The sequence below is a fragment of the Labeo rohita genome, unplaced genomic scaffold (genome assembly GCF_022985175.1).
Source record: "Labeo rohita strain BAU-BD-2019 unplaced genomic scaffold, IGBB_LRoh.1.0 scaffold_591, whole genome shotgun sequence".
Taxonomy (NCBI): Eukaryota; Metazoa; Chordata; class Actinopteri; order Cypriniformes; family Cyprinidae; genus Labeo; species Labeo rohita.
This window is the reverse complement of record NW_026129515.1, coordinates 18,446-28,425: the sequence shown is the minus strand read 5'-3', so window position 1 is coordinate 28,425 and position 9,980 is coordinate 18,446. Positions and strand designations below refer to the sequence as shown.

Below are 9,980 nucleotides of genomic sequence, written 5' to 3'. Positions count from 1 at the left end.
ATTATTATTAGTTTATTGATTGTCAGATTAATCACAGTGAGTTTTTAGCATAAATCACTCATTTTGGTAAAGCTTCTTTAGAATTATTATTATTGTGAAAAGTGATATACAAGCACAATTAAAGTGAAACAGGAAATTTCACAGTTTAAATTAATTGAAAAGTATTTTTTAAACTTTTAATGATAAAATGTTTCCAGTCAATCATGATCATCTCCACTGTAAGTATGTGATTAATCAGTGTGTGATTGTGATGTCTGCAGACTCTTCTTCTGTTGAAGACGTCTGGATCTGATGTCATAAAACAGAAAAGCAACAGCAGCCACGCCCACCAGAGCAGAGAGAACCAATCAGATCACAGCTTCAGTAAAACCACAACAGTGAAGAGGTTCTGAGGACAGAAACAGAAGAAGAGTGATTCAGGGTTCAGATTGAATACTAACATACTGCTCAACACTGACATACCTGCACACGGCTGACAGAGTTGAGTGATGTTGAGAAGATTGGTCTGGTTTCTGATGGGATTGTTGATCACACAGCTGTAGGTGTTTTTATCCTGATATTCCACCTCCAGAGGTAGAGAGAGACTGATGCTGAAATCAGACACACTGATGCTGGACAATAAACTGTTTCCTTTGTATCAGGAGACATTCACATCACTCACATTCACCAATGAACACAACAGTGAACAACTCTGCTGTGATGATGATGATGATGATGAAGAACACTGTGAAGGGTCTCTGCTGATGACAGGAACGGGCAGATGAGCTAAGACGAGATATTGGAGAACAAATATCGATAACACTTTACAATACGTGTGCACAAATATGCATTAATTCCCCAGTCAACAATTTGATCTCACACTGATCTCACCATGTGGTCACAATGTGATGTAACAGTGAGCTAAAAGTGTAACCTCACAGCGTTCTCAATGTGTGCTCACACTATGATCACAATGTGAAGTCAAAGTGCACTCACTGCACGGAGACTAGGTACCCAGCATGCATTGCTGCAGGAAGCTTTTGATTGTCACCATTGTTGAGATTCATACACTGATTCTTGATGTTTCTCTGTTTTTACATGACACGGCAGTTTAAAATGTTTGACTTATGCTTTTAAATTTCTTCATAAATTACTATACTGTATAAACAAAGAGCTATTTTAATTGACTGCATACTGAATCTAAGTGATGATTGTGTTGTTATCATTAATAATCCCTTCTTGGTATTCCTTGCCATAACAAATGTGGTTTACAAACACAGTTACACATCAGTTGTACACAGCAAAATCCCCAGTGTTAATTTAACACTCTTAAGTGTGGACACATATAAACACTGAAGCAGTGCTGAAGGTAATGAGATAATTAGGTGATTAACGAAGTGATGATTGATCATTATTGAAGACACCTGATGTTAATAAGCAGAATCACCAAAGGAGAAAACCAACATTATACCAACCAACCATTATAGTGGTCAGTGTTTTCATTAGTTGGGCTCTTGACCCTTAAGTCATCAATATTAGGTCCTGTTTGGCTGCAATTACTGAGTTATAACAGCCAGACAAACAAAGAGCAAAAGTCAGTAAGATGGCATTGCCTGTGCTTGATTTAATCATCATATAGTGACTTGAGTATTTGACATAGAATTTCCTTACAGATTACAAAAAAAACTGTGAACAAAAGATCAAACAGTTTTGCCATAATCAGACAGATGATGAAAAAAAGTTTGTCTTAATTTAGACACACAGATATGAAGAATCAGTGTGAGAATCACAACAATGGTGACCATCAAAAAGCGTGTTGTAGCCAATCAGAACTCATCCATGACTCCCATCATGCATTGCGGCATGAATACATTATGAGAGTTCGGAGTTGATCTGTTTATCTGACTATGCCGTTTGTCACCATTGTTGAGATTCATGGGCTGGTTCTTGATGTCTATGTGTGCCTAGGTGAAATACTTTTTTTTTTTAAACAGGTTGTAAAAAAAAATGTCCAAAATGTATAGGAAGTGCTGGATCTTCTGTGGATTGTCAAGGCAATTACAATAAGCAAAAAAAAAAATAAACTAACTTAGAGGTTATACTCTAGGTGATTTACGTCAAACAATGGATATGTTAAAACATAATCACCTGGTGCGTTGAGCTTTCGGCTTGTCTGACTGTTTTAACTCAAATACAACAGCCAAACAAAATCTAGTATTAAAGATTTAAGGGTCAAGAGCCCAACTAGTGCAAACATTGACCACTATAATGGTTGCTTAAAAATGTTGGTTTTCTCCTTTGGTGATTCTGCTTATTAACATCAGGTGTCTTCAATAATGATCAATCATCACTTTGTTAATCACCTAATTATCTCGTTCTTCAACTTCAACACTGTTTCAGTGTTTATATGTGTCCACACTCAGAGTGTTAAATTAACACGGGATTTTGCTGTGTATGTTTGGAGAAGGTTCTTATAACATAAATTTGTTATCTGGGTGTGCACTCATACTGTGAGCTCATCATGTGACACCACTGTGATAGTGTTGAGAAACAGGAAGTAGAATGTCCCCTGGTGACCGATATTTGCAGTGCCTCCTCTCAACCTGCACAACATTTTGAATTCACAATGAGCTCACATATTACTCACACTCTTGAGTATCACACAATGAGAATGATGTGATGTCACTGTGAACATCGCATGATCTCACGTGTTGACTGGGTATGTTACCTGATACTGAACAAGAAAAGCACGATGTGTGGTTTAAAGCCAAAATGATTGTTAATAATGACTTCATTTCTAAGGTGCAATTGTGGTTATCAAATGCTGGTCAAAATGTGAGTGTTGGTGCTGCTGGTAGCCAGATTGGTGATGGTATTAATCCAGAGGATAGTGTTTCAAATGCAACCAGTAAACGTTCAGGGAAAAGTGTGGGTAGTAAATCAAGCGCTACTTCTTCCATACGAATTGAAGCACAAGCTGACAGGGCTGCATTGCTTACTATAGCAGCTTTAAAGGAAAAGCATGCACTGGAAGAGCAAGAGCAGCAGATAAGGAGAAAATTAGAGCAACAGGAGTTGGATACTATGCTAGCTGAATCCGCTGCTAGACTGTCTGTGCTCGAAGCTTCTGATAATCTATGCCGCAATAATGCATTTGATGCTATGAATCCTTACCTGGAGAAAGAAATGCAAAGTTCAGCACAAACTGGATCCAATGGCAAGTGCACCTCAGAGTAAACCACAACAAACACAGGAGTGGACATCATCAACAACTCATCCAATCTCAACTGGCGTGCTACATCAAGTTAGTCAACAGCCCACCACTAGACCAAAGGAGTGGTCTGGTTCAAACAGGCAAACAACTCAACTTGCTCCAGATATACATCAGCAATCCCCTCAACTTAATGTGCCAAATATGAATCAAAGGCGTACAGGAGGACCTAGTTCAGGGGTGCAAAGGCAGAATGACATGACATCACTTGTTCAACAACAGCGTCTATTATCCCTGCCAGCAAGAGATATCCCTTTGTTCGATGGAGATCCTCTCCAATATGTCTCCTTCATGAGGGCTTTTGAACAAGGAGTGGAAGAAAAGGCTAGCAAGAGCGATTGCCTGTACTATTTGGAACAGTTTACTAGGGGGCAACCAAGGGAGCTTGTTCGTAGCTGTTTATATATGACGCCTGAGTTAGGCTATGATAAAGCAAAGCAGCTGGTACAGGAACACTTCGGCTGTAAGTACAAGATTGCTGTGGCATACATTGAAAAGGCTTTATGCTGGGCTCCTATAAAGAATGAAGATGTTAATGCCTTTGCAGACTTACTCTCTCTTTTTGCGAGGCTGCTGCAACGTTATGGAGGAACTTCAATATATGCATGAGCTGGACATGCCAAGTAACATACGAGCAATTGTCTTAAAGCTGCCATTTAAACTTCGAGAACAATGGAGGACTGCTGCACATGACCTACTGGAAACAACAGGAAACAGAGCTCTGGTCAAAGACTTGGTGAAAGTTATAGAAAGACATGTTCAAATTCTGTCTGATCCATTGTATGGCAATATTAGCGACTCACCATCTGGAACAACTGGACAAAGAGCCGTTAATAGACCACGATTACATCCAGAACAAAGAACTAAAGGAAAAAGCTTTGCTACTACCATTGCACCTGTGAAAGTTGAGTGTAACACAGGATTGAGGACTGTTTCACTTAGGCATAACTCTGCATCTGTTTCATCCTGTGCATACTGTTCTCAGAGTCATCCACTAGAACATTGTCAACAGTTTAAACGCAAGAAACACAGAGACATGATTCATTTTCTGAAGGAAAAACATCTTTGCTTTGGCTGTTTGAGTACTTCACACATGAGTCGGGACTGTGAGAAACGTTTAATTTGTAAAACATGCAGCCAAAGCCATCCTACTGTACTTCATATTAACAAGAGCGACACAGCCAGCACACACAAAGAGCATGCTGCTAAGGTCACAGTAAGTACCTCTACTCAATTTGACGAAGACAATAAATCAAATTCATTCGCATCATCTGCTGAGACTTGTGGACATACAGGGTCCGGAAAGGATCAGTGTCTGTTATCTATCTTGCCAGTTCAAGTTAAGTCTATCAAATCTGACCAGGTAATACTGACATATGCATTCTTGGATCCTGGCAGCTCTGCCACTTTTTGCTCTGAACAGCTTATGCAAAAGCTTCATCTTACTGGGAAACGAACCCAGTTTCTCTTATGCACCATGGGGCAAGAAAGGGTGGTGCCAGCATATTCACTCACAGGATTGGAAGTGTCTGGTATTAATGGCAATGTCTTGCCATGAAGTTCCTCAAACTTTAACACAAAAGAAAATGCCTGTAAATACAGATAACATTGTGACTGCTGAAACCCTGGTAAAATGGCCATACTTGGCAGGGTTAACATCTCCCGAGATAGAAGCTAACGTCGACCTGTTGATTGGAAGCAACGCGCCAAGGCTGTTGGAGCCTTGGGAGGTTATCAATAGCCGTGGGAATGGCCCATATGCTATAAGAACAGTGCTGGGACAGTGAGTCATGGAAGAGAAAGGGCTATCAAGGGAAGATAAGAAGTTCATGGATATTGTGGAAAGGTCTGTAACTCTCAAGGACAATCATTATCAACTGAAACTGCCTTTTAAGACCAATACCTTTTCTGTGGCAAAACAAAGGCTAACAAGTCTAAAACGAAAGTTCCTGCAGAATGAACACTTCTTTAAGGAGTACAGTAATAATGTCAACGAAATGTTACTTAAAGGCTATGCAGAGAAAGTACCTACCCAGCAGCTAAGTGGAATCAGTGGCAAAGTTTGGTACATTCCTCACCACAGAGTATATCATCCCAAGTCTGCGAGTGGTGTTTGATTGTTCTGCGTCATTTAAAGGAACATCATTAAATGAACAGCTCTTGCAAGGTCCTAACTTTAATAACACATTGATTGGAGTCCTCCTGAGGTTTCGGCAAGAATCTGTGGCATTCATTGGGGATGTGCAAGCAATGTATTATCAAGTTAAAGTTCCAGAGGAGAACAGAGACTTTCTGCGGTTCCTGTGGTGGCCTGAGGGAGATCTCACGAAAGATGTGTCAGAGTTCCGCATGACCGTCCATTTGTTTGGTGCTGTATCATCTCCAAGCTGTGCCATCTTTGCGCTGAGGAAAACAGCTGATGACAACCAGGCTGAGTTTCCAGCAGAGATTACACAAATTGTTAAAGAAAACTTCTACGTAGATGACTGCTTAAAGAGTGTGGAATCCGAGAAGGAAGCTGTATTGATGATCAAACATCTGACCATGCTTTGTCAAAAAGGAGGGTTTACCTTGACAAAATGGGTAAGCAACAGTTGTTCTGTACTGCAAGCCATGCCACAGGAACATAGAGCTAAAAGTGTGAATGGATGAAAGCCGCTATGGAGTAGCCCACTACCAGTGTGACTCATCATACATATCATCAGAGAGAAATAGCTCTGACTGCACTGTAAAATCCAATAGTTTACCTTACTTAGATATAATTAGTTATCTTTACTTAGTTGCTACTTAGTTGCTATACTTACTAGGTTTTATTAAGTTACAGCTACTTTCAAGCGAGTAAAACAGTTTACTTACTACTTTGAGTGACACTTACTTAAAATATTCAAGTAGCCACAAAGGAACCAATGACATTAATAAACCAGTGAGAGGCAGCAGTGCACTAATATGTTGCTAATTTGCAAAATAACAACAGAAGAAGAAGAAAATAATTTTTTTGAGGTGGCAATTGTTAATCTGCGGTTATTTTTCACTAGTTACCTTCACTCATCTCCCAAAGTCATCTTGAATGTTGTTTCAATACAACTATATATTTGAGAGAACATCACATAAATTGATGTTGATTTTCGTAAAATGTTGTTTGTGTATCTTATTTTATTTATTTATTTTTTACTTACCATTATAGTGATTAATGTTCCCTTTGGTTGGGCACTTGGAACTTTGCTTTTCTTGCTATAATTTTCTTTCTATTGATGCAGCAATGCAACATGAAGTCATAATTTTTTTAGATTTCAAGGGAAGAAAAGTAATGAGTTGGTTGCTTTTAGAAGGTAACCTTCTAATTCTATTCTAATATTTTGATTAAATAAATCTTTTAATTCTTTAATGAATGTATTTGTTTATATTTATTAATGATCTTCCACAATTTTATTGTTCTTCATAAACACCTTGAGAAACTTCATTGGGTTGAAACAGTCTTGTAATATTTGTGGTGATGTGCTCAAGTCACAGACTTCAACATTTAGCACATGAATCACAACAATGGTAACAATTCAATTTTATTTATTTTTATTAATTGTGACAATAACCATTATATTATTTTATTTTCTCTTTTTGCTGTGTTACTACTGACACAAGTCAGTAAATAAAATTAGCAAATAAAAACAACAACAGTAAAACAAACCAATTGCATAATTTATTCATGCTGTAAGCCCAACTAATTAGATTTTACAGTGTGTAAAGTTCTTCCACATCACACATGTGGTTTTGTTTATTAACCACTAGAGCACCAAAAGTTAGCAGACCTTTTTAAAGTGAACAGTTTTCGAAAAACGCGCCGGTATATTCTAATTAGTCATTTTTGATCATACATTCTAAGAACAAACACTGGGAGTCAGTGAGTAGCTATACTAAGTCAAGTGTAACTAAAGTAAATGATCAAGTACCCCCTCACAACGTTGTATTTTGCATTTGTCACTACAACATACTATTCTTATTTCACTTTACTTAGTTTTTTTAAGGCAATCGGTTTGCATGCTTTTTTTAAGTAAGCCCAACTAATTAGATTTTACAGTGTGTAAAGTTCTTCCACATCACACATGTGGTTTTGTTTTTTAGAGCACCAAAAAAACTTTTTAAAGTGAACAGTTTAAAAACGTTTTTTTTTTTTAAAATAAAAAAAGAACTTTAATTACTCCGTCATTTTTGATCAAATTTAAGAAAACCCAGCAAACACAAAACGTTTTTACAACTTTTCAAACGTTGTATTTTTGCAATTAAAATACAACGTTTTAAAAACGTTTTAAAAACGTTTTTTTAAAATAAAAAAATATGTAACCAAAATAAAACGTTTTAGAAACGTTATAAAAATACCAACCTGGAACGTTTTCTTTAAGTAGTCAAAAAACGTAAATATCACGTTCGTCTACTACGAAAATGAAACCAGACCAAACTACAACTTTCGGGGGACGTTTTATTCAGGTGTTAAAATAACGTAATATGCACGTTGGAGTAAAACGTTTTAAAAACGTCATGAAAGTACCCAAAATACAACCTTGCAAAAACTACGTTCTTAAAAGTACTTGAAAAAAGTATTTAAAAGGATTTAAAAGTAATAGGTGAATCCTTACTTTCAGTTGTATTTGCTCGTTTAATAATATCACGTTCGTCTACCACGAAAATGAAACCAGACCAAACTACAACTTTCGGGGGACGTTTTATTCAGGTGTTAAAATAACGTAATATGCACGTTGGAATAAGACCTTTTAAAAACGTCATAAAAGTACCCAAAATACAACCTTGCAAAACTGTTCTGTTTGTGTAAAAATATCAGTAAAATAAGTGATATTTTAACATTAACTCGATTTAGTGACTGAGTACCAGATAGTCTGAGCAATATCAAAAGGACTTAAAAGTAATATGTAATCCTTACTTTCAGTTGTCTTTGCTCATTTAATAATACCGTATATTCATATATCAGGAGCTAACAGCTCAGTGTGTAAACCAGTCTATGGAAAGGTGGGAGAGAGGTATTAACAGATGAACAGAAATGATTGGTTGGTAAAAAATATTTATTTATTTATTACAAACGTCATGACAGTATGCAACCATGCCAAAACTCCCATTGTACGTGATGTTTGTTTTTAATGTGTTTTGCTATAGATAGATTACTTTTATTCTACACTTTGTTTACAATTCCTGGTATGTTTTTTCGTTAGGTAGTTAAAGTAAATAAATACAATTTCTAAACCTATTATTATATTATATTATATTATATTATATTATATTATATTATATTATATATTATAACCTGTTATAAACTGACTTCAAAAATGTTTTACATTCTCTGCTAATATGATTTTATATTCTCATTACATTTACAGTTTGATTACCTACATCTGTACGTTGTTGTAGTTCATGTATATATTTATGTAAACGCTACATTTTAAACGGGCACGCGCTTTGAACATTCGAGTTGTATTTAAACTGGAGCGGAGAGAGTTACCATGGAAACGGGGAAGCAGCTTAACTGACAAGCGGCGAGTCTCCGTCTGTCACACTGCTTTATGGTAAGTTTTGTCCCTAATAAGACAAAAATAATACATACAACGGTTCCTAACACTTTCTTACATATAATAGACACGTTTCTGTTGAATATTTACTTTATAGAAATGGTTTAGTGTCTTCGGGAAAAGTCCGTTAGCATCTCAACCCTCAGGCTAACTATAAGATGTAGGCTAACTGTAGAGTTTAGCTCTTATTTCATAAAGTTTTCGCTTTTAGTCACATATTATGTGTAGATGACAGTTTTTTTATAGTTATAGTTATAGTTTTATAGTTTTGTAAATATTGCTGGCAATTTGTCAGTGGATGAACGGAAGTAAACTATTTAACCAAAATGTATGGGCTGTACTGTTAATCGGTGACGTCACTTACATGGAGCGTGAAAATAAACTCAAATAATTTTAAACACGTTTTGATCACACTAAAAAGATATTGATAAAAATGTTACTGTTTTGTACAAAATTGTAACTTTCAGGAGCGTCAGTAAGTTATGTATTATGTAAGAAGGATTTGACTTCCAAACAAACTGTAATGTGATACTGTATAAGGATTACTAGATTGAAAAATTCTTCATATTGTTCTCTTTTCTGCATTTTACCTATTTCACATATTCCAGTTTGTTTATTTCTAATAATGCTGACTTTGTATATTACATATTGTTGGCTCTGTGACAAATTGTTTATGTTTCTAACATTAGATTCTTCCATGCTGATGGCAGTACTGCAGTAGAGTTGGAGCAGACCTCCTGTTGAAGAGCATCTCCAATGTGCTATGAACCATCTGACTAGAAAGTAAAACCTCAAACATACATTATCATTTATTACGCTTTTTTTTTTTTTTTAAGTATATATCCATTAAATATACTTTTTTTATCTTGTATGTCCTACAAGGCCATCTCGTTTAACTCATTAAGGACACTTGGTATACAGCAACCTACAGAGGGGCCCAACGTAATGAGAAAACAAGACACAGCTAATAATAATAACAAAAAAAAAAAAAAAAAGTACTGAGCACTGTGAATGTAAGAGACTCATTTTATATTTATAACAATCATTGTTGATGTTAAAATTGTATTTCAGGGCAGTTTGTGAAGACAGACAAACGAGATGCTGTGTCAACCTGGACAGAAGTCAGTTTCAGATCCACCTTCCACACCAGACTTCTAATA

General features: G+C 36.3%; 1 long non-coding RNA gene across 1 annotated transcript; it reads left to right on the top strand.

Annotated features, from left to right (window-relative positions):
* The first annotated feature begins 8,686 nt into the window (after positions 1 to 8,686).
* Positions 8,687 to 9,784, top strand: LOC127161214 (uncharacterized). The gene is made up of 3 exons (XR_007826996.1): positions 8,687 to 8,817; positions 9,510 to 9,603; positions 9,703 to 9,784. It is a non-coding gene; the product is annotated as an uncharacterized LOC127161214 (long non-coding RNA).
* The last annotated feature ends 196 nt before the right edge of the window (positions 9,785 to 9,980 follow it).